Here is a 25,147-nt window from a genome sequence, read left to right on the forward strand (position 1 = left end):
TTTTTTGGATTTAAAATGAAGTAGTAGGGATAGTGTTGAACAAGAGCTTTTGTTCTGTCAAAGGAGAAGGGGAAAAAGTTCTGTCTTACCTAACTATGAACTTGGTTGGAATTTTCACTTCCTTTTCTTCCTGTGTCTTGTCAGTAAAGTGCTAGGAATGATTATGGCTTGAGCTAGACCACATAAGTTTTGGAACATACAGTTGCTGGGTCATAATCACAATCCTGCTTTCATTCCTGGCCAAAGTTTAAGTCTTCTGCTCTTGAGGTGACAAACCAGTACCCCTGGACCATCCTTACATTCTCTCTACATTTATTCACTTTGCTATATATATTTCTTTTCTATATCTAACCCAATGAGTCCACCACTGGGATTCATTTTCAACCTGTGGTCATGTGTGGTTAGACAGTCTGTTTTGAACATTGCATGTAAGTTTTCTTGGTAGGAAATACCTTAGATAAAATAGCAGTGGGTAAGGTAGGGTGAGTGGTTACTGTATCCTAGATGATGAGCATATTGAATCTAATGGGTTATTCATTGGGTCTGCACTGTTTTTTACAATGTATCCTCATCATTTTTACTTTTACAATAAGGAAGCAAGAGGATAACTCAAATAATAGTGACAGGTGAATTCTGATCCAGGTGGACTTGTAACCAGTGCCTCAAGGAAGATAAACAGTGTATATGATTAGTTTTACTAAGGAATGGTCTACTTCATGGTGAGTTTATATAGAGTTGTTCCAGAGGCTATGTGAAATGGCAGTTCCCTAAGGATGAATAGATAGTAACTATTTCTCTCCTCTTGGCTTTAGAATAAAGATGTGTACTGAGCAGGGAGAGAGCTTAAATCCCCCCCTAGTCCAATGATTTCATCTCTGAATTCCTTTAAACTCATAAAAAATGAATTTATATTCAACTGTGTTATCTAATATTATCTCATATTAGAAATTTAAAATGAGAAAAGATAACTGATGAAAATGTTTGCATGAAAAAGTACAATTTTTTAAATGTGGTGTTAGAGTAAGCAAAAGAAGAACATGTTATCCACCCCCTCCTTTTCTATGCATGTGTGGTATCTGTACATATATTTGTTTACATGTATGCATGTGGGAATACTCATTTATGTGTGTGCACATGCCTGTGCAGGCCTGAGCTTGATATTAGGAATCTTCTTCAATTACTCTTCCACTTTATTTTTGATGGAGGGTACCTCAGTCACACCCAGAGCTCACCGTTAAGACAAGTCTAATTAGGCAGCTTGCTCATGGGATCCTTGGTCTCTTGCCTTCTAAGGCAGGAATCACAGGTTGATGGCCATACCCATCCAGCATTTTACATGGGATATGGGAATTAAACTTGAGACTTCTTGCTTGTGAAGCAAGCATTTTAACTGCTGCTCCATCTCCCTAGCCCCAACAAGGATATCTCCCAAGCAAAACAGAACAAAATAAAAAGTGAGAAAAGCAATGTTTGGAGTCTGCATTTCACTTGTCCTGGTGCATTGTTTTGACTCAAGATTACAAAGAAAATCCAGTCTCAAAACAGCTATCTAGTTCAAAGAGGAAGGAAGGAAAAAGAAAAAAGAAAAAAAAATAGAGTTGTGGGTTTTGTTGTCTTCTTTGATACTCTGCCAAAACTTAATTTCCATAATTACTGAAATTTGATAATTTCTTAAAGGTTAGTTCTGATGTGGAATCTGAAATGATGATCATAATAGGACTTCTTATGTATGTATGGAAACCCACTGGCCTATTCACTTGAGTCTCCTGAGATTTTATGACAGCATGTGTCCATTATATGAAAAATGGAGCTTACTGAGTTATTCAGATCTTCCAAAAGTCACCACATTTCATTCCATGTAACAAAAGTGATTTTTAGGAATTTCACAATTTTCTTGGGGGGATAAAACACTTGAAGAAGAATCAGACTCTCAGATTTCTGATTTTTTTCACTTTAAAACTTGAATTGGTATTAACAACAAATGATACTTATTGTTCTCCTTGAAATAATAGGCTCTCTTGGCTTAGCCTTCAAAAAGTCTATCAAAACATACACCTAAAGAACCTGAGTTTGAGACAGGTGGATCAATGATCAAATCAAATACCCATATGTAAATCCACACACCTATGAACACCTGATTTTTGACAAAGAAGCCAAAATTATACAATGGCAAAAAAGCATCTTCAACAAATGGTGCTGGTGTAACTGGATGTCAGCATGTAGAATAATGCAAATAGATTCATATCTACCACCCTGCACAAAAGTCAAGTCAAAGTGGATCAAAGACCCCAACATAAATCCAGATACACTGACCCTGATAGAAGAGAATGTATGAAATAGCTTTGAACGTATTGACATAGGAGCCAACTTCCTGAAGAGAACACCAATCATGCAGACACATTAATTTACAATTAATAAGTGGAATCCCATGAAATTGAAACGCTTCTGTAAGGCAAAGGACACTGTCACTACAACAAAATGGCAGCTTACAGAATGGGAAAAAATCTTCATCAACCCCAATGTGACAGAGGGCTAATTTCCAAAATATATAAAGAGCTCAAGAAACTAGACATCAACAAACCAAATAATCCAATTAGAAAATGGGGTACAGATCTAAACAGAGAATTCTCAATAGAAGAATCTCAAATGGCTAATACACTTAAAGAAATGTTCAACATCCTCAGCTCTCAGGGAATTGCAAATCCAAATGACTGAGGTTCTGTCTTACACCTGTCAGAATGTCTAAGATCAAAACCACAAACAACAGCTCATGCTGGAGAGGATGTGGAGCAAGGGGAACATTCCTCCATTGCTGGTGGGAGTGAAAACTTGTACAGCCACTTTGGAAATCAGTATGGTGGTTTCTCAGAAAATTAGGAATCAATCTACCTCTAGACCCAGCTATATCTAAAGGCACATTTGGGCATTTACCTAAAGGAGGGGTATATGGGAGGGAATGGAGGGACAGAAAACAGAAAGAGACTGGAAAGGGGGAGCATAGAAAACCTAGTCCATGGGGAGCAAGCCAGTAAGCAGCAACCTTCCATGGCCTCTGTATTAGCTCCTGCCTCCAGGATCCTGCCCTGTTAGAATTTTTTTCTTGACTTCCTTTAGTGATGAACAGCAATTTGGAATTGTAAGCTGAATAAACCCTTTCTTCTCCAATTTGCTTTATGCTCATGCTGTTTTATTGCAGCAGTAGAAATCCTAACTAAGACAAATTGGTACCAGAGTAGTAGGGTATTGCTGTGATGAACCTGACTATGTTTTGGAGAGGATTGTGGAAGGACTTTGGAACTTTGGGCTAGTAGAGCCACTGAATGTTAAGAGCGATGTGTGCTGTTCTGCGGGAATTTGGAAGATAAGATGGAGGCCTGGCTTGCTCAGTTTCAGAGGGAAGTTTAAAGATTGTATCAGGCTCATTTGTTATTCTGAATTAATATTCTGTGGTTCTAGTTAGCTGGGAATGAAGAATCAGCTATGATTAACAAGACACCAGAACTACTAAAGCAAAACTTTGCTTTGCTCAGATACTTGATGCTGGTCAGCTGGAGCTAAGAAATTAGTGGCGATTAAGAAAAAAAAACCACCAGTTAGGAACCTGGTGCAAGTGAATCTCCCAGAAATCTATAAGGATGAACCCAGCTAAGATTCTAGCAATAGGGGTTACATATCCTGAACTGGCCATCTCCTGTGACTAAGGAAGACTTCCAGTGGAGTGACTGAGACACCAACCCCTTCACGTAACCTTCGATCTATAGCCTGTCTTGTTTACTGGATGTTCTGAGATTGGTGCCTAGCCCAGTTGATATCAGAGAGACTTCATCTAGCAACTGATGGAAACAGATGCAGAGACCCACAGCCAAACATTATGTGGATCTTGGGGAATCTTACAGAGGAGAGAGAAGGAGGATTATAGGATTGAAAGCAGTCAATGTCACCATAAGAAAACCTACAGAATCAAGTGACTGATCTGGGATCCTAGGGGCTCACAGAGACTGAACTGAAAACCAGGGAGCCTGGATGTGTCCCACTTTGGCCCTCTACATATATGTGACAGTTGTGTATAATTGCTCTTAGGTCTGTTACCATTCTCTACTTACCACATTTCCTTTTAGTAATAAATTCAAGAGAATTCCAAGGGCTGGTTGATGCTTCAATATGATGAGCATTTAACTGCTCTTGTACAAGCTATTCCAAGGCCTGCAGTTCCACTGTTGTTAAAGGTCATTGCTGAATGTCTGTTAACCATTTTAAAGGTAGAGCTGTTGGTATCTTTGAAAGATCAACAGCTGATGTGCCCTGATCTTGTACAATCTGGATGGCTGGTGACTGTTCTTTATAATGTCATCTAATATTTCTGTCAGAAACATGCGTTAGTTTATGGTTTGTTTGTGAGGTTGGAGGAATGTTAATTTGAGTATTCCATTGTTGTAACAAATCACGTCTCCATAAATTCATTGCTATATTAGCCACATATTGCTTTAATTTTCCTCTCTGTCTTTCTGGCCTGATACATTCGACCCATCTTGCACTCTGTTTCACTTGAAATAATGTTCCAATCCCTAACAGCTGGACATTTACCTCGTGAAGAGGCCAATTTGGATGCCAAAATTTTGGTGCAATTATTGTGACATCTACACCTGTGTCTACAAGACCTTCTATGAGATTGTCATTCATTACTATTTTTAATTATGGTTTTTGTTCAATTATGGAAGTTTGCCAAAAAAATTCACGTTGTGGTTTCTCCTGAACTTTCCATTCTTTCTGCTATAGGTGTTCTATTACCCTGATCGGTATGGTCTATTACAACAGGCATTTGGTTATTTAATTGCTCTGAGAATTAGTTTCTTCTAATATGGCAGAAAAGGACTGAACTGAATTTGGTGTGGGGGCCTGTGAGAGTGCCCTCAGGAGGTTTCTTAATGCCAAAGGCAAAGGATTACCTTGTCTGCCCCTTGTTAATTATATTTATTAGTTCAGTGTTTCCCACACCTTCTGCATAATTCATAATGGAGGGGCATTCTGTTGCCATTGTTCCTTGAAGAAACGTTGTTTCTAGGAATGCCTTCTTTACAGCCTTTTTAAAAAAATTTTTTTTTAATATTTTTTTTTTAGGTGACCCTGTTTCCTGCAATTAAAGCATCTGACATTATTACTTTTCAAACCTCTTGAAATCACCTCTCCTACCCATGTATCATCATGGTCATGAGATTCAATATTAATTGGATCCCTGATCCAATCCTCCAAGGGTGCTGATAATGCCTTTAACAGTCTAATTACCCATTTGCATGCCCTTTGACCCCCTCCATGACAAACACAAGCTCTGAGTGAAACACTTGTGTTCTCCTGTGGACAGCCTGGCATTTAGAGCTGTCCACCACATTGTTCTGAAACACAGTTTTCCATTATTTCAGTCTTAGTGTTCATGTGTGGCAACATACACTATGGCTTACACAGGGCATATCCTAAGGGACAGTTTCAGTTCTACCTGGATATTTCCTTCAGTGTGTGCCTGTCACCAGCATTTCTCTCTCACTTGGATAAACACTGCTTTCACTTTTTCTATGTTATGTTCTGGAGTTCTTTAAGCTGTACAGCTCTATGGACTCCTTCAAGCCCCTCTCTCTTAGTTCTGAGAACACGCTGGATACAGTAGGAGGCTGTAAATCTAAAGACTAGACTATAATTTCTAGCAAGACACTTCACAGGTATAAGTGAGCTTAATTAGGTTATTTAGTCTTTATTTTTAATGACTTTATTTTTATTTTATATCTATCAATGTTTACCTATGTATGGAAATTGACTTGTTCATTCCACATATTTACTGCATTCTATGTTTTGGACTTCATACCCCCATTTCCCACCATAGAGCCCAACACCCCAACCCTGATAACCATTGTATGTATTAATTTGCACATATTACTTCTAGCTAGATTAATTGTTTTGCCTATGCAGCAGTTTTGCTTTTTAAAAAATACTTACACTTGATTTTTAGAATTTACTATTTCAAGAGTTCTTTTATGCCTCCTTTTTTTCCCCTAATACACTGGACTTTACTAATACAGCTATGAAAACTTACGAAAATTCCCAATTTCACTAGACTTATTTCATAAGTCCAAAGCTAAATAGTTAGTCGTCATCATCATCATCATCATCATTATCATTATCATCATCATCATCATCATCATCATCATAATCATAGAATGTCACTGGGTAACCTTGGCTGGTCTGGAGCTTGCTATGGAGACCAGGTTGGCCTCAGACTCACAAAGATCTGTCTGCCTCTGCTTTCCAAATGCTGGGATTAAAGCTGTGGCAAATTTTAATTCATACATTTTCTAAGTACATTGTGTAGAACAAACATTGACTTAGGTATAGGTATTCATTTATTTTTTTCCAACAAAAATCTCTTTCTTTCATTCCTAACCCCCTTTCTTTGTTTCCTTATTCAAGACTTGTGTTAGGATTGGAGCAACTAAATTTGTTAGCTCTCTTGAAGGGGTGTGGTCATGAGAAGTGATTGAACACTGTAACTTTAGTGGTCTATATGTGAATGAACCTGAGCTTGCTGGTAGTCTTCTATCTAATGACCTTCTATAAGGGATATTGTTCTGTAATGTCAGTTCTTGAGTGGCTGTGGCCATGAGGATACCAGTTTTAGGCTAGCCCGGACTATATGCATAGGCTGGCCTGGACCGTAAGCCTCAAGAAAAGAACAGAGACTTTGTTTCAGAAGTAAAATGAAGTAATTAATTTTGTAGGAAAATGGATGGATCCAGAAAATATGATATTAAATGAAATGACTGAAGAGTCACAGATAAAAAAAAATCATGTCTTTATCTTTAGTTTACATATCTACAGACATGCTGATAGACCCTAGCCTGTAGTTTTTATATGTGTGTTTACAATGGAGGTCAGAGTAGGACTCTGGAACTACAAAGAACAGTAGTAAGAGGGAGTATGGAGTGTTGAGGAAAGGGAGGGCCGCAGGACATGTGGTAGTTTGCATGTCATTGGTCCCCATAGTCTCATAGGGAGTGGCACGATTAGGAGATACGGATTTGTTGGAGTAGGTTCGACTGTGTTGGAGGAAGTGTGCTTCTGTAGGTGGGCTTTGGGTTTTCTATGCTCAGGGTACCACCCAGTGCCAGGCAACTTCCTATTGCCTGCAAGATGTAGGACACTTGGCTGCTTCTCCAGCACCTTGTCTGGCTGCATGCTGCTGCGCTCCCCGTCGTGATGATAATGAACTGAACCTCTGAATTGTAAGTGAGCCCCCTCAATGACAGGTTTTCCTTATAAGAGTTGCCGTGGTCATGATGTCTTTTCACAGCAATAGAAACCCTAACGCAGACAGGATACAAGTGACATAAGAATGGTAAGCAGAGGAGAAAGGGGAGTTGCAGGGAGGAGAGAGAAGTGGAGAGAATGAGCAAAAACAAGTTTGGTTTGAAGCCATAATGAGACATACAGTGAGTGCCAAGTAAATATTAATAATAAATTACTGTTAGGAAAAAAAGACCTGCCTCATCAAACTTTGCAATACCCAAAAGCCTTTATATTAAGGGGACACTTGAGGTCAAGCAGAGCCAGAGTCTACTAGAATGAATGATGTGACACGTCACATACCAAGGGTTGGTCACCTTTGGTTCCAAAGCTGTTTTTTTTTTAAATATATTTATTTTTTAAATTTTTTCATTTTAGAGACCAACCCCAGTTCCCCCTCCCTCCCCTTCTCCCGCCTCCTCACCTCCCTGCCACTCTACCCCCATCCACTCCTCAGAGTGGGAGTGACTACCTCCCATGGTAGTCAACAAAGTCTGGCATACCAAGTTGAAGGAGAGCCTAGCCTCTCCCCATTGTATCAAGGCTGAGCAAGGTATCCCACCACAGGGAATGGGCTCCAAAAAGCCAGTTCATGCACCTGGGATAAGTTCTGGTCCTGCTGCCAGGGACCCCACAAACAGATCAAGCCACAAAACTGACACCCACATTCAGCGGGTCTAGTTCGGTCCCATGCAGGTTCTGGGACTGTTTTTTGTTTTTAAGATCTAACCTTTATGCTTGTTTCTCCCAGCCTTTGCATGCACCCAGTGGCTTCCTTTTTTCTGTTCAATTCTAGAGCCTCCAGATTGGTGCAAAGTTACTTGCAAACAGGCTGGCCACTATTATGAGCCCACTTTGGGACCCAGTTATTATTGCATCCATTCACATGTCTATTTCTAGGAAGGAATAACGTTAGTGTATTATCATAATCTCGTGCCAGGATGCCTTGAGGGGTAGTTTCCTGCCAGTTCATTTATTTCTTCTAAAAGAGTTTAGTGCTTAAGGTTTCCTAAGTGTGTTTTAAACACTGTTTCTGATAGATATTAGCACTGAATAATTAGGGATGGAGGATTTACACTACATTTTTTTCTTCTCTTCTGAGCAATTGTGGTGAATTGCTCACTTCAGATAGATCACGAGACCAGACCTGGCCATCGCTAGGTGTCTAGTTGTTTTGCTGGGTTTGGAGAGATGACTCAGTACTTGCTGCTCTTCCAGAGGACCTGGGTTAGATTTCCACAACCACATGGCAGCTCATAGCTACCTGTTACTCCTGTAACTGTCCATATCTCTTCCCCAGGGAACTGATAGCCTCTTCTGGACTCTGGGCATCAGTTACACACATGGTGCACTGGCATATGGGTAGGCAAAACACTTATGCAAATTAAAAAAAAAAAAGGAGTTCCTTTGTTGTTCTGAGCCTTCGGTTTGTCTCTTGTCACATGCGGAGATTGCTACCATTACCAATAACACCAATCTCAGCTCCCTTAGTTGCTCTAATTAATCTGCACAGAAACACATATATCGAGCTGTTAACAGTTATCAATATGAAATGCAACTTCTGAATAGCCAGATAATAATCATATAGTAATATATAATATTTTATGTTACATTATTATACATACATTATTAAGTTATGCTTTTTAAGGCAAGCTCATCTTTATTTATTCCTTCCTAACCTATCTCAAATATTCTGAGATAACTGTACCTCTTCCTGCCTGGGTCCAGGCACTGTCCACTGTTGTGGGAGAATACTAGTTGATTAAATTTCTTTTTAAAGAGTCTTGACCTTTCAATGTCCAATCCTGTAGGTGTGAAAATAGATTACATTTCTCCTCAGGATTCCTAAAGTCTTCCATTTAATTTCTAGATTGTTCTATTGTAGGCCTCTCCTAAATATCACATTATGAAGTTGTGCATTACCTGTAGGCCAAAGCAATTTTACTTAAAAAAAAAATCTTGATTAATTTGAACATAATCAACCAGTATGTCAGATGATTTCACTGTTTCTGATCGATGCTGACAGGTGAGAAAATTAAAATCAGGGAGGGAAGCAATTAAATACTGGCAAACATTCCCTTAATGAGACAACTAGATCATTTATAAGCTGTGGAATATGTTGTATTCTGGAGAAGTATCTTAGAATGGTGGGTGAGATAGTGCAGTCAAAATCCCTTGGGTTTTGATGGCCAGAGTTGGGGGTCACACATGCTTGTCATCTAATACCTTTGTCCTAATCTAACATTTCAGTTGCTTCTGGGGACTGAGCCTCACATTTAACATCATAACATCATTTACTTTAAGTAGATCTTGCTATGAGTAATCTTTTTGCCATTTGAAATTTATGAAAGTACAAAAAAAGTAGATGAAATAACTTTCTGTGTTCTCTAGATGGTTTCTAGGCAGCCATAGTCTAGACCTCTGAGAAGAGAAACTCAAAACTTTGTTTCCTCACAAGCCCTAGCCATTCCACTGTGGAAGTTTACAGGAGTCCAGGTCCTCAGTGCTCTCTTTGGAGGGTTCTTTGCTTGGCAGCATTTCCTATTCCAAAATGTCTGGGATGGTGGGCTAACTTGATATCAGTAGAATTGTTTTTCCCACAAGGCTTTGTCTTATTGCTCATTTGTTAGCTTAGGCTTTGCTTCTTAGTCTGGTTGTTCATAAATTTTTGTTTTGTTTTTTCATCATCTACTTAGGTTTTTAACTTTGAAGTGATTGATTTGAACCATGGTTTTGAGAAGCCCATTGAAATGGTCTCTGTTGTGTGTCATGGTTCACACACACACACACACACACACACACACACACACACACACACACGGGCACAGACGTCCATCCTTGTAGTCAAGCATTTCACTTGTCTTTCTCTACTGTTTTCTATCACTGATTTTGTTTCTTCTTGGTTTTATCTTGATTAAAACAGAAGATTTTAGTAATGTTGTTTTAGTTTCAGCTAGGTTCTGAGTCTAGCTTTATGTAAATTCCAATTAATAGGTTAAGAATTTACAAGTTTGAGCTTGAATACATACATTTTTTAATTTTTATTTATTTAATTATATATTTAATTTTTTGGCTGAAATTGCTTCTGGAGGTGAGAATATTCTTGGGAGAGGGAAGTTAGTTGGGGATAGGACCCATCTATTCCAGTGGGTCAGTAAACCAGACATTCCCAGAAGTAACCAAGGAGCTCTGGCTTCATTGCCAGAGGTTGTCATAGGATTCGCCGGTTGTCCTGTTGCCTTGTACGTTAAGAAGAGTTCCACTGCCTTCTGAAACACCTGAGTGCCAGTGGGGTCTTCAATGGGGACCTGAAGGGAGGGCTGGCAAATGAGAGGGACAAGAGACACAAAGAATGAGAGCAAGACAGGATGTCCGATCAAGCTCCAAGATTTTATTTTCCTCTTAAGTTGTATATAGGTGGGGACAAAGGGGGATGCAACCAGGGAGGGAACTTTAATCATGGGTTGTTCAGTCATCAGGGAATATTGCTATGGGGGTTATCTATTCTTGCCTAACTACCTAACTGCAGCACAGTCACCTGATTTCTGAGAAGAGGATCTGGTATTTAAGAGAAGCAGTTCTGGTCCTATGGAGACTTAAGCAAGGCCTGGATCTAGAAAAAGAGGAGAGAGGCCCAAATATGGCAGCATGTGTGTCAAGTCACTTAGGCTTATGGCTCCTGTCACCAGATCAGCAGAGGACACACAACACGCCAACCACGTACATGGGCTGGTGACCTGCATGGCTAGAAGTCTTCAGCTTTTCCACTACCATGTGGGGAGGTTTTGATGAAAGTCTGTATGAAAACCACCGCTGTAGATGCTGTTTAGTGGCTTGTGTGTTAACACCTTGGGTGAGGACGATGCGTCTGTGAAACTTCACTGGGGAGGCCTGAGCAAGTGTTCATGGTAACCCAGAGCTGAACTCTCTGCAGTATGTAGTCATGTGTCACTTTCTGCCGAGACCACAGATGTCAAGTTGTTGTTTCTGTCCTTTTACTAGGTGGTGAGGCACGATCCCAAACTAAAGTGATTTTGGGCTCAGTTTTTAAATTAGTGTATATTGTTTGCACACAAGACAAGTTTTCATCATGAGCTGCACACCATGTATACAATGTACTTTAGTCCTCTTTCCTCACATTTCATCTACTCCTAGCCCCCTTTACTCTTTCGTTTCCTGCTCTCAAGTGGCAGCTCTTTAAGCTTGCCTGTTCACCTGCCCCATCCCTTCCTCCCTCCCCTCTCCCTTTCATTCTAAAAATCACTATTCTTTATTCCACATACGCGAGAAAACAGAAGATAACTTATTTTTCTGAATTTTGCATTCTCTGCTTAATTGCGGTTTCTGTTTTACATACTTGTTTTCCAGTTCCTGAAGTAAGTCGTTCTCTCTAATCAGGAGTCTTCTCACCTCATGCAAGAGGCAAATGTTTGGTCTGAGGGTTCAAGGTTAAATTTTCATCTGCTCTGTCTTAGTTTTGTGACTTTGAAGCTTGGTTGCTAGGTTTGTAAAATTGGAGCGGTAAGGACTCATTGAGCATATGATAAACACGTTTTAGGATGTAATTAGCATGTACTATTTTCTTGACTACAAAATAAAGTGTGGCATTAAAGGATAGTTAAGGTTTTGATTTGGGGGTAGGAGATGAATTTCTAGCAGGGCATCTTACCAGCCATGTTTTCCAACTGCATTTTGAATGCTTTATGAAAACTGGACACTTAAGCAAATGAGGTTTCAATCTATCCATGTAAAATATCAAACGAGTTCTCTCTGTTCCAGCGCTTCTCTCAGCAGCTCCAGCTCCTTGAGCCTCAGGCTGTGCCGTAGGCACAGACATGAAAAGGCTGCACACCAGGAGCAGCCCTGCCGCCTAAAGCTTTTGGGGTTTGAGAAGATACTTGAGATTCTAACATTATTTTTATTTTTGTTACCTTTTGTTACCATGTGTGTGCATGTATGCTCACGTGCATTTGTGTGTGTGTGTGTGTGTGTGTGTGTGTGTGTGTGTGTGTGTGTGTGTGTAGGGGGGGAATGGTGTGTTGAGGCCACTTAAGAATGACAGAGATAATCTGATGGTATGTTAAAACTAGGACCATGAATCACAGAAATAGCCATCTTTGGATATGCTCTAGTAGTGTGTGTTTGGCTCATGAAAAGAAATACTAGCATTTTGTACATGGCCACTGTGGACGTGGAGAAAAATCTCCCTGCCCCTGGTTAGCTGAGGACAGTTTTGACTAGATAATAGAGATAATCTTCACTCTCATATGAGGAAGTTAATAGGGAACTTTAGTAACTTGCCTAAGGCCATTGGAGAGAGGAAGACAGTTGACTAGGTCTAAATGCCATGTGCTCTTCCTGTTCCTCAGGGCAGTCACATTGCTGATTTGACTTTAGTATCCTCCTCTACCAAGACTTAAAGATCAGGTGAGTTGTTTGTGTTCCTTAGCCTCATGTTGGAGGAGAAACTGAGGCAGAAAATAGAGATCACCAGGCCAGTGGCAAAGCTCCTGCTTCTGAATTCATGCTCTGCCACGTGTTGTACTGTTGTATATTGTTGGGCAAGTCATCGTTTCTGAACTGATGACTGTTTTTCATGTTTTATTTGTGAAGTGCTTCATGAGACTTGCCAATTCCCTTTTTATTCTCTGCCCCTCTATGAAGTTCTACCTCCATCACATGGGAGTGGAATAATCTCTTCTCATTTCTTTATCATGTTCATGTGGGTGAAATGAGATCATGAATGTGGACATGTTTTGCAGAATACACTGTTCTTATTACTGATGGATTAAAGTAGGCTTGGTGTCCAGTGTCTACAAGTGACTTCTGCCTGTTTAATTTACAGAGACTTGCCCATTATCTGGCTGAGCCTGTGTCCATTGTCTATCCCTAAAGCCAGAAGCTGCTTGAGGTAAGAGAGGATTGGAGTCTTCGCAATTATAGAATGCTAATGGGCCCCAGAACCCATGATGCTAAAGGCCGATTCCCAATGCAAGACACACATAAGTACTTTATGGTCAAGAGAATCATGAAAAATATCCAAGGTTGTAACCTTCCCTCCCTTTGTGTCTTCTTGGTTTAATTTTGCCTTTCAATTTCTACCCTTTTAACACTTAAAAGAGAAGCATCTGGATAATACATGAAATTGACATTTAATGAACATTTGAGAATCCACAGTGGTGCTATACAGTAGAATAGTCTTCTCCACTGTTTTATCATGCCATTGGCTAGTGTATGGCAGGCAGACTTTCAATCTTATCTCCTCAGCTTTCCTTCTTTGACTGTACTTTTTATTATCCTATATAATATTCCTAACCCAAGGCCTCAATGTATAAAACTGTCTAAGGTTTGGAGTTACTATTTAGATTGCGGTCAACATTTGTTAATGACTTCGGTGTACTATTTCAGTGATGATGAATTACAAACATGACTTCACACGGTTCTTTAAAAAAAAAAAAAAAAAAAAAAAAAAAACACCCAGAAATTGGTTGTTACTGCTCCCTAATCACAGGAATTACCAATTTAGAATCAAGTGGAAATTATGGTTTTAGGCTAATATGATTTTCAAAACTAATATTTATCAGATATTCTAAAAATGATACAAGTGGGTGATATGAATTGAGAAACTTTTAGAATTAACTCAGTTATGAGTTTATTTGAATTTTTTTTCTGAGTCTTACAAAGGAAAATGATATTTAGAAATGTATATGCAAAAAAATGTAAGAAATTTTTTCTTTTAGTCCTACTGTGTTATACAAAATGTCTGCACAAAAACTTGTTTATAACCTATCATTTTCATGGACAAATGTATCAAAAGAGAACTTCCTGAAGGCTTCTCTTGTTAGAGTTTTTGATAGCCCCCGTGACATGTACTTTCAAGTTAAGAAAGGAAGAAAATCAACCTTCCTCTATTCTCTGACATCAATATGGGTCTAACTTTCGGTGGATCTGGCCGTTTCACCCACTGTGAACACCCTGAAGAAGAGGGAGATTCCCGTCTGTCCTCTGACTTACCCTGGGTGAATCATCAGACCGATGAAGACAGGTCAGAATACAAAAACCAAAGTGAATCTACCTAAATTTTCTACTTCAGAGATCTGCTTTAGAGAGCTGTTTAGGGGCTGTGGTTATCACATGTTTATCCTGTTAGTTTGCACTTATTACATGCTGATAGAATAAAAGCTTTGAAAGTTAGTTAGTTAGCTGCATTCACTCTCCCCACTGAAATCTGTCTCAAGACTAAAAGAGATACTTTAATTAAACCTTGGAAAGTTACAAAAATTGCTCTTTAAAATGGGAAATTTCATCTACCTATCTACCTATGCAACCATCTATCATCCATCCATCTATCATCCATCCACCCATCTATCATCCATCCATTCGTGTGTGTATGTATGTATGTATGTATGTATGTGTTTATATATGTATGTATCTGTCTATATCTATCTACCTACCTACCTACCTACCTACCTACCTACCTACCCATTTATGCATCTGTTTGTCACCCATCCATGTCTCTATCTATCCAGCAATGTAATCCCTATCTTTCAGATTTATAGGCTGGTGGGGACCAACAGATAGAATTATCTCAACCTGGATGATGGAGAACTGAATATTCTGGGAGCATGATGTACATATTTAAAACAGTCTTGTGGTAAAAATGGGTATTAGTGGGAATAATAAAGAATAGCAGTTTAACTCCAGAATTAGACTTGACAGTATACTTGTCAGCGGATATCAATGAGTGTAATCATTGTTTTCCCTCAGCTTTTGATGTCGATCCACCAACTGTGGTGTGTTCTTTGTCCCGTTTCCAAACCAAATCTATTTAAAGCTGCACTTCATGGCATTTGAAACTGTACACCCTGTTTACTCTTAAAGAACATGAGGTATCATTTCCAAATCGTTGATCTCTACTAGAGGAAGAACTGACTTCTGTCCCCATCCAGACCATTGGCTGTCTGCATTTTTCTCCATGGTGACTCATTAGAGGAATAATATCAAATTAGTTCTCATGGACTTAGGTATATTGCCCATATGAGAAGGTAATTTTCAATTTTGGGAAATTGTCTTGGTCTTCCTTGAATAATCTTAATCAACCATTGTATTTTTTTTTTTAAGTGGAGGCAGAAGCAATAGTCATTGTGGGTTTCTTCCTTTGCTACCTGGATAGACTCTCGTTGCTCTGGGGAGTGATGCTGTATGTGCCATGTCGTCTGGAAGCAATGAGACTGTAACTGTCCCTAGTCTTGATGTCACCTTGAGCAAGGCATCTTTCCTCTCCAGTCCATTCCAACATCTGCTGTTAGACAGAGGTGTGCCAGTTGTCCATGGATTTTTATCTGTTCAATATTCTACTAACTAGAATATTATCTTCTCCCTTCTGCCATGTCTCCACAATCCTGTGACTTCATCACAGAGCCTTGTGTGGAAAATTGGTATTGTGCTTAACCCTTGATTCTTTGCTCTAACAGAGAACAGTTACTGGTGTGAATTGTAGAGTATATGTATTCTATAATTGATTATTGGGCACCTGGCTGTCCCAGTCTCTAGCAACAACTTGCAATTTCAAGTCTGAAAGGAAGGGAGTCAGCCTTCTATGCCAGTGCCTCTCAACCTTCCTAATACCACAACCCTTTAGTAAAATTCATCACGTTGTGCTGACCCCCAACCATAAAATTATTTTGTTGTATTTTATAACTGTAATTTTGCTCCTGTGATGAGCTGTGATGTAAATATTTTTGGAGATAGAGGTTTGCCAAAGGGGTTGTGACCCACAGGTTGAGAATCATTGTTGTATCGCTAATAAAAAAGCATTCTCATTTTCGAGGCTCTGGTAAGCTTACTCACTACTAACACCACCAAATAAAGGTTAGTTCCTGGCCTGTTGTTTGAGTTATCCAGCGTGAATGGTCATCAGGCTTGTTAGGACAAGTCAGAATATCAAAACCAGAGGGAGTCTTGAGAATCAGACTCCCCTACATTTTTAACTTAAGAGTTGGAGTAATTTGGGGATCACAGAGAGAATCTAATTGGTCTATCGCTCTGTGTAAATAAAGTTCTGATTGGCCAGTGGCCAGGCAGGAAGTATAGGCGGGACAAGAGAGAAGAGAATTCTGGGAAGTAGAAGGTTGGGGGGAGACACTGCCTACCGCCGCCATGAAAAGCAACATGTAAAGACACTGGTAAGCCATACGCCATGTGGCAAAGTATAGATTAACAGAAATGGGTTAATTTAAGATAGAAAAGGTAGATAACAAGTAGCCTGCCACGGCCATACAGTTTGTAAGCAATATAAGTTTTTGTGTGCTTTCTTGGTTGGGTCTGAGCGACTGTGGGACTGGCGGGTAAGAGAGATTTGTCCTGACTATGGGCCAGGCAGGAAAACTCAAACTACAGTATATGTATTCTATAATTGATTATTGGGCACCTGGCTGTCCCAGTCTCTAGCAACAACTTGCAATTTCAAGTCTGAAAGGAAGGGAGTCTAAGTTGTTGGTGTCATTTCTAGACCAATATTTCTTTTTATTTCATGTGTGTGTATGTGTGTGTGTGTGTGTGTGTGTGTGTGTGTGTATGTGTGTGTGTGTTGTAGTTGTGCATACTTATGCATCTGCCTGCAGAAGCCAGAGGTCAGTGTTGGTTATCTTTTTTTCCCCTCAGTCACACTCTACCTTATTTTCAGTGATTGGCTAGACTGGCTAGGGATCTGTCTCTGTCTCCTGAGTGCTGGGGGAGGTCGCTTTCTCAGACCTATCTTGTGCGTTGGTGTTCTGGGACTAGGCTGACCTAAGAAGCTGCTGGTGTTTCCATGGGTCTTCAGGCTTCAGAAGAGGAGGTAGTAATTATCCATCAGATTGAAGAAAACATAGAAACCACTGGACTTCTGTACTTACTATTAACTACACAGTACTAAGCTTCAAAGATTGGGAATTGTTATACTGTCTGAGGTTCAGATGCTCCCTCTGATCATTGTCCTGAGGGCAGGACTTTTCTCTGAGCCACTGATTCTCTCCTTCAATGAGGTGAGAGTTGGTAGAGATGCTGGGAAAGGTTCCCCAACTCTTGAGTTTCCAGTTTGCCTTGGCTGTCTTGGCATGTTTGCAGCCATGCTCTGTGCAAAATCCAGAGCTCCCCTCTTGTTTAATCTGATCACCATTACAATGTGGGTTGATGGAACAGGGAGAAGAGGGAGGGGCACCCACAAATCTATGAACTATCTCAAACACACACAGCCTCAAAGAATACGAGCTACAACTTCAAGGCTTTATAGATACACTGAAGGCTCTAGACACATGAGTTCTCGGGTAGACAAATGATAGTTCTGTATGTGAGTAGCTCGGTCTTCCATTTGGTTTGTTCATGCTTCCTCTTTCTTGCGTTTTTATCATAGATTCCCTGTTATTCTTCTCTGCCAGTCTCCCTTACCATGACTGTGGACATTCTCTCACACACACACACACACACACACACACACACACACACACACGCCTGTTAAGTGATGTTTTAACCTTGACATTCTTACTCTTCTTGTTCTGTTTATTAATTTATTCTTTTAGTAAATGTCCTTTTGACTCAATGTTTGTTTAATGCTTATCATTTTAATACAGTATGTTATTTACTTTCAAAAATTAAAATTATCCTTTTTTATATAAAGAACTCAAGCCCCCCCCCCCCCCCCCAATATAAAGAACTTAAGCTTTGAAGGTAGGAAAATCTGCTCAAAGCAGTGTGGCCAGTAATCAGCTAATTTTGGATTTAAATCCAGAACAACTGCAAAATACGAGTCATCCCAGAGATAGCATTGAGTATGAGTAGGAATTCTGGTAGAAAATGGTGAATGGGCCCCATAGGAATGCAGTGGTTACATTCTGGGGTTTTTGGTGAGAAACAAGCTCACACCTTCTGAGTCATTTATGTGATAACTCACTAGTTAAATTATCCCTTCAGGCAGAAGAATAAATTGTCAAAGAATTATAACTAACTCATAGTCTCCCCGTGGTTTGGGAATGTCTGGTATTGTTTTTTTTGTGAGATGAGGGAGAGCAACAAGCAGTTTAGGGTCATAGTGTCCTGAGTAGCGTCTGAGTGATGGACTGGTGTGGGTCTTTGGTGCTTCAGGAAGCGTTTGCTGTTGCTTCTTTGTCATCCTGAACATGGGACTTTTTACAGAGACAGATTTCTGTCCGTACATAGCTCCACGTAATTCCAGATGTGAACAGCTAGAACTTGGTTTCTGCCAAGTTGTAATGACTGCCACATGTGTGAAACTCACACTTAGTGCTGATGACCCACTGTGAGCTTACATGGGAGCCAGAGAGTGAAAGCCTATGCCAGAAGCAGGGGAGGCCTCAGGGGTTGCCAGGGGCAATACCCTCACCTTATAGGTGGGGAGGTGGAGGCCAATAGAGTGGATGCAGCTTAGCAAAGTTCAGGCAGCAGCAGCTTAGTAGCTCCTTGGGAAGAATGGAGAGGAAACAGACTCCACAGCAGCTGTGTGCAGGAATACCTTCTCTATTTCTTGTCTTTGGATGGCGCAGCCTCACTCTGAGAGGCCTGTGTACCAGCTCTGTTAGCTGCAAGGCCCTCGGAAGGGTACTTGATTCCTTCTGGTCTCAGCATTGTTGTCTCTAAAATGGAAATCATACCCTAATTACCAGGAGGTTGAATACATACTATCCTCTAAATCAGTGGCTCTCAACTTTCCTAATGCTGCAAGCCTTTAGTTCCTCATGTTGTGATGACCCCAAACTATAAAATTATTTAGTCACTACTTCATAACTGAAATTTTGCAACTGTTATGAATTGTAATATAAGTATCTGATATGCAGGATATCTGATATGCGACCCTTGTGAAAGGGTTATTTGATCTCCAAAGGGGTTGAGAACTGCTGATTTAAATTGTTAGTAATCCTCATCTTGGCTTGATGAGATTGACACAATTCCCTTGTTACTTGTCCTGTTTCCTCAGTTGATCTGTTTTAGGTCCTGGCCCATCAGAGTCTTGTCTGAAGACCAGCAATACCCATGCTACCTGGGAGTCTCCCAGACCATACTCTAAACATCTTGAATCAGTCTACATTGCTACAAGCTCCCCGGGTAGTTCCCATGCTTATTAGCATTTGAGGGGCATTCTTATAGGCCACACCCTGCTTGCAACCACTGGCTGGCTGCCAGCATTCTTGGGGCATGTGGTACCCAGGCCTCCAGACAGAGGGAGGGAACACTATGAGGTTACTCCTTAGGAGTAGGGGAGGACAAGGTTGAAGGGATCCAGTCGGCTTTATCTTTTCAACACCCTTCATTTCCTCCAAAGTGCTGTTCACAGAAGCCCAACTGGAGTGAATTCCAAAGTCTTTCTGATCCTCAAATCCATGCTCTTTTTATTAAATCATAATGCCTCAGTCCAGAGGAATGCAGGGTAACGTGTATGATAACACTTCATTCCCTGTAATGTGGTTGTTTCCACACTGGCTGCTCTCCTCTGTTACTCAATTCCTACAGGGGAAGAATGAAAAAAAAACAAAAAAAAGAAGAAAGAGCTTGAAGTGAAAGCCAGGATCCTGCAGCTTAATCAGTTATTTTCGTTTTTTAATGAGGGTGACTATTGTGAAATAAGTAATTATTAATTACTCAAAACTAATGAAATATTTTAGTTTCCTCACTAAAAAAGCATATGGAAGCTAAAAGAAAGCATATGGGTGTTTCTTGTGGAGCATATTGGTGGATGGACAAATTACGGTTGTGCCAATATGCCTTAGCTGTCTGGCTGGGGCCATCCCTATACTACGTGTGCTGGCATCCAAGGCCTTGTCTGCTGAAGGGATTCTAAAGCCTCCCTTCTGATTTGTGCCTTGGGTTGCTTTGGAAGTTACAGAGTTCTGTGTCGTAAATCCTCCCCATTCAGACATTCTTGATTGAGTATGGATGCAGTGTAAAAGCCTTTATGGCAAGTGTCTCTGCTGTGGGACTATCTTGACAGATGTCTCTAATCCAGTACAGTAGATGGACTGAGCCTGAGCAGCTAAGGATGAGGCACTGAGAGTTTGTCTACCCAACACTGTACCACATGCTACAAACTGTACCTTATGAAATAGGTGAGCTGGGACCTCCCTGTTCCACAAGGGACCCTGTCTGAGAGCTATGGGCAGACAAATCCGTGTTTGCATTGTGATTTACTTGCTTTCAAGAGGCACAGTAGCAGTGCTATCCCATTGTTGATGTGCATGGTTGCATGTCCAAGCTGTAGTCTGTATCCACAGTTCTTTTGCTCCATCTTTAGCCTGTTAAGACACTTGGTAGATTGGAAACTGATCGTAAGGAGTGTGTTTGATTCTTGTAAGGTTCTGAGGCAACATGGTGCATTTGAGACGGTACCTGCCTGAGTGACAGAAAAACAACATTTTATGGCAAGCCAAGTTCCCAAGCATTTATTTATCTATCACCGATGTAAAATAGCTTGCACTGGTGTCTAGGGATGGAGCCAGTAGGCATGTGGAGCTGAGTTTGACTGAGGCTGGACAGAATTCAGGACAGTGTGTAAGCCCATTGATACCTTGTGAAGTGATGTGTAATCCCAGCAATACTTGTGGGGTGAGGGAATTTGGAGAATGCTATTTCTTTTTCTTAGAGGTTTCTTAGGTGCCCAGAGACTGGAGTTAGCTTTGAAGATAATTAACTGGATCTCAATAAGCAATAAAAGGAGCTGAAGAGTCAGTCTTTGACATGCAAGAAAAAGTTTGCTTGAGGTGGATAAATATCAGGAATGACAGAGAAGTTGACAGAGATCACAGAAATGTGTTCTTGGAAAAAAAAAAAAAACACTTTTTTGAGGGTGGTGGGTGAATTTTAAGTTTTTTCATCTGTATCATGTGCCTTGGACAAGATAATTTTCCAGATGCCTTCAACTCCAGCTGGGACTCTACAAGATTTCTTTGTTTATTTTGGCTTTTTGAGACAGGCTTTCTCTCTATAACAGCCCTGGCTGTCCTGGGACTCAATTTATAGCCCAGGCTGATCTGGAACTCACAGAGGTCCGTCCTCTGTCTCCAGGATTTCATGTTTGTCAAGCCAAATAAACCACTTAGCTAAATCCGCCCAGCAAAGTGGTACTGGAGTAATCCCACAGCCCACATGAACTTCTTCATTGCTCTTTCCTGCTTAACACTTCAGTGATAGGTGGGTGGGTGGTCAGTCTTCTAGCTTTCAGTGTAGGAAACATGTACTGTTCAAGTGACCCAAGTTGTGAAGCCACTCACTTCAACAGAGACTGATAGCCTTTCTGCTGCAGGGGACTAGCTCTTCTGAACACCCACCACCACCACCACCTCCATTGTGTGTGTGTGTGTGTGTGTGTGTGTGTGTGTGTGTGTGTGTGTGTGTGTTTCCTGTCTAAAGGACTAGAACCTATCCCTCTGTTTAGGGAAGTCCTCTATGTCTACCACTTAAATTTGGAATCAGCCTTAGCATTTAACTTTTTTATTTTCTATTTTTCTTTGGAGGGAGTGCCTGTCACCCAGGGTGGTCTTGAAACCCCAGGCCCAAGTGACCTTGCCTCAGCTTCGTAAGTAGCTGAGATTAAAAACACATATCATTGCACCTGGTTCAAGTTTGTTTTATGCCTACATTTTATTTTGTTTTGCCCTCTCTTTATTGTCTTCTCTCTCCCTGAATTTCAGTAGACAGAATTTTCAATGAAGCAGCCCATAGGATTATATTCGTCAATAATGTTTCCCTCTTCTGTTACCTGTATCTGAGCTGGGCATATGAGGCTTACATGCTTATTGAGTTGTAGAACGCCAAAAGAACTTAAAATAACCTGTGTACTGCAGACCCCTCCCTGCTTTGTGTGTGGCTACAGGCAGGCCTGAAGTTCCTGCCCCAATCTGACCAGGCCTTAGAGAGATGGCTGGTTTTGGAGTCGGTGTGTACCAGTTTGCAGGCCTTGGCTGTCTCCTTTGCTCTTTGAGAGACCATTAGGAATAATGTGATACAGGTGGCATCAATGCTGGACCTTACAGATGGACATAAGACAGCAGTCACTGGGTATCTGCTCTGTGCCAGGTTCTGTGCTGGCTGCCGTTACCAATAGCTAGCGTTCCCATTTCTGCACATGGGAGGGAGGCAGGTTGCTTAGCAATAGCGGGGTTAGCAAAAGCTCTCATTCGTAGGCACAGAAAAGTAATATATGGTGTCTAGGTGCTTACTTTTACATAATGGGTGCAGGGTTCTGTGGAGTCGCGTGCAAGCCTGCTCTAGGAGATGAGGATTATGGAGGCCAGTGAAAACTAGAAGAGGTTGTGATTGGTGAGGAGGCAGGAGGACCCCGCACGCCCAGGTTCTTGCCCACGTACACTTTGGAATCTTTGGAGAGGTAGTGCATAGTATTTTACTGAGAAGCTCGTAATGTGTTTTCACATGTTCTTATAGCATCCTCTCCTTTCCTTGCTATCTTTTGGTCTCAGTGGGATCTTTCCCCTTTAATACTTCTCTCTCTCTCTCTCTCTCTCTCTCTCTCTCTCTCTCTCTCTCTCTCCCACCCACCCACCCACCCACCCAAGTAACGCAGGGTTCTGAAGGTGCTCCTAACAGCACTGTCCTCTGTATTGGACCGTGGAAGTGCTGCCAGAGAAGGCAGTTCACTGATCTGTTAAGCCCACAGTAAAAATAGCTTATGATCTATGGGATTCAGTATTAAGCAAGATGATATTAACGAGGCTTGAGTGCCGCTCTGAAATGTGGCAGCTGCACACGCATATTGGCTGTCTCTCTCCCTACCTCTGGCAGCTTGCGAGTGGTGTTACCATGACACTCCTTGGGCTCTGTTTAGATCAGCTATTTTCTGAAGGAGTCACTGACCTTCCCCACAACTGAAACTGCCGATGTGGTCATGTCAGAGCCTCTTCAGGATCACTGTGACTGCTGAGCTCCTTGCTGTTGCTTGGAACCTGTGGGGTACAGACATTGAATGTATAGGAGCAAGAAGAGCTGTTAACCATCTTACCGCACTGCTCATCAGTAGGTATTGTGGCCACTGGATGGGAGTGGCTTGAGGTCTGATGCTCAGCCAGGTGGTATTTCACCTTGTCACTTTGAGCCCTGCCTCATTCACCACTGCAACCCAGACGGCTATGAATGGAGCAGGGTTGGGACATCACTGTTCCTAGACGTGGTCAAAGAAGGCTCAAAAAAAAAGGGCAGTAGTGCAGAGAAGAAATACAGCAAGATTTTGAGCTTAGATGTGTCAGCCCAAATTGATGAGTTTGCAACATAATTCCAATGCAGCAGGGTAGCTGGTGGCCCTTACAGCAGGTGATTAAATTATAAAGGCCCTGCCAGCATGAAAGCTGTTATCATGGGTGCAGGAGAGTTGTCTCAAAATGGGGTTATGATAACACCAGTTTCCCCCTCTAGCTCATGGGGTTATGATAACACACATTTCTTCCTCTTGTTCTCCTGCTTTAGTCTTCTCTTGACCTTCTGCCTTCTATCATGAGGTGATGTGGCACAAAGCACCCCCAGATGCAGCTGCAATGATCTGAGACTTCCCAAGAACCACGGTCCAGATAATCCTACATCTTTCTTCCTCAGTTGCATAGCACGAGCTATTCTGCTAGATCAACACAATGGGCTGAGATGAGGATCAGTGCTGTCAGGAATTTGCAGAGCCACAAAGGGCCAGGCTTCCCTGTCTATTCCACATCTTTGGTTGGGAGAATAATGGCGTGGTGGTCTCTGTTGGATGAGCCTTTTCCTGTTGCCATGGCCAGCATCACTGAATTGCACAGAAGCCATTCATTGCCTGTACCAGGCTTTCTTTTTGTATTTTATTGTCCAATGCCACGTGTTCTTCTGAAAGCTCACTGTCACATTGAGGAACGAGTGAAAGTTCCTAGGGACCGAAATTGTGACTCGGATGACTTTTCCTCCCTTCTCCCTTTCTTCTCTTGTTTTTCAATCCTGGCAGAAAGTGGAGACCTAGACCAACAGGTCAAGCATTTACAGTAAAATTTTGTTGAATTGAACTTAGTGGGATTCGCATGAGCTCTTAATATTTTTATTAATTGCTGTTGAAATTGGCAAATTTAGATTTTGGGGAAAAGTGTTCTCATCAATTTAGATTTTATTAAGACTTCTGGTATGCTATTTAATATTGATAACAGCCAGAATAATTTTATTGTCCTCATTTTGCAATGAACATATGAAAGTGAAATTAATCTCAAGTAAGTGCTTGTGGCTGGAGAGATGGCTCAGTAGTTAAGAGCACTTACTGCTATTCTAGAGGACCTAGGTGTGAGCTTAGCACCCCATGGTGGCTCACAACTATCTCCACCTCTAGTTCCAGGGGATCTGACAGCTGCTTCTGGCTTCTGTGGCCACCATGCATGTCATACACAGATAGGTATACAGACAGCACATCCATTCACATTAAGTAAAAAAATTATTATATATATATATATATATATATGTATATATATATATACATATATATAAAAATTAAAAAAATAAGTGATTGGGAATTGATTAGCATCCGAATCTATGTGCATGTACAGTAACATCACTTCTGTTCACCCGTAGCACTTAGAGACTTTGTTCCTCACCAGCACTTCAGGCCTCGACTGAGGAGTCTCCAGACTTTGAAGGTTGTTGTCTACCTCTTTAAGAGTTCGGGAAATTAATGATAAGACCCAAGTTCAAAAAATACATTATACTTTGAGGAGCACAGTAACTGATGTATTTTCTCAATATTTCTACCTCTAGTTTCTAAAATTTCCAGTAACTTTTGAAATAGTTTCTGTGACTCTTTTAACAGTGGCAT

At 40.9% G+C, this 25,147-nt stretch overlaps 1 protein-coding gene across 1 annotated transcript in view; it reads left to right on the plus strand.

Moving 5' to 3' along the window:
* LOC118594076 (LIM domain containing preferred translocation partner in lipoma) overlaps positions 1-25,147 on the plus strand; it is a 606,198-nt gene that overhangs the window by 150,610 nt on the left and 430,441 nt on the right. The window contains exon 4 of the mRNA XM_036203866.1: positions 13,175-13,240. The gene's annotated coding sequence lies outside the window, so the exon portion shown is untranslated. The remainder of the gene's footprint in view (positions 1-13,174; positions 13,241-25,147) is intronic.

The sequence above is a fragment of the Onychomys torridus genome, chromosome 12 (assembly GCF_903995425.1).
Source record: "Onychomys torridus chromosome 12, mOncTor1.1, whole genome shotgun sequence".
Lineage (NCBI taxonomy): Eukaryota > Metazoa > Chordata > Mammalia > Rodentia > Cricetidae > Onychomys > Onychomys torridus.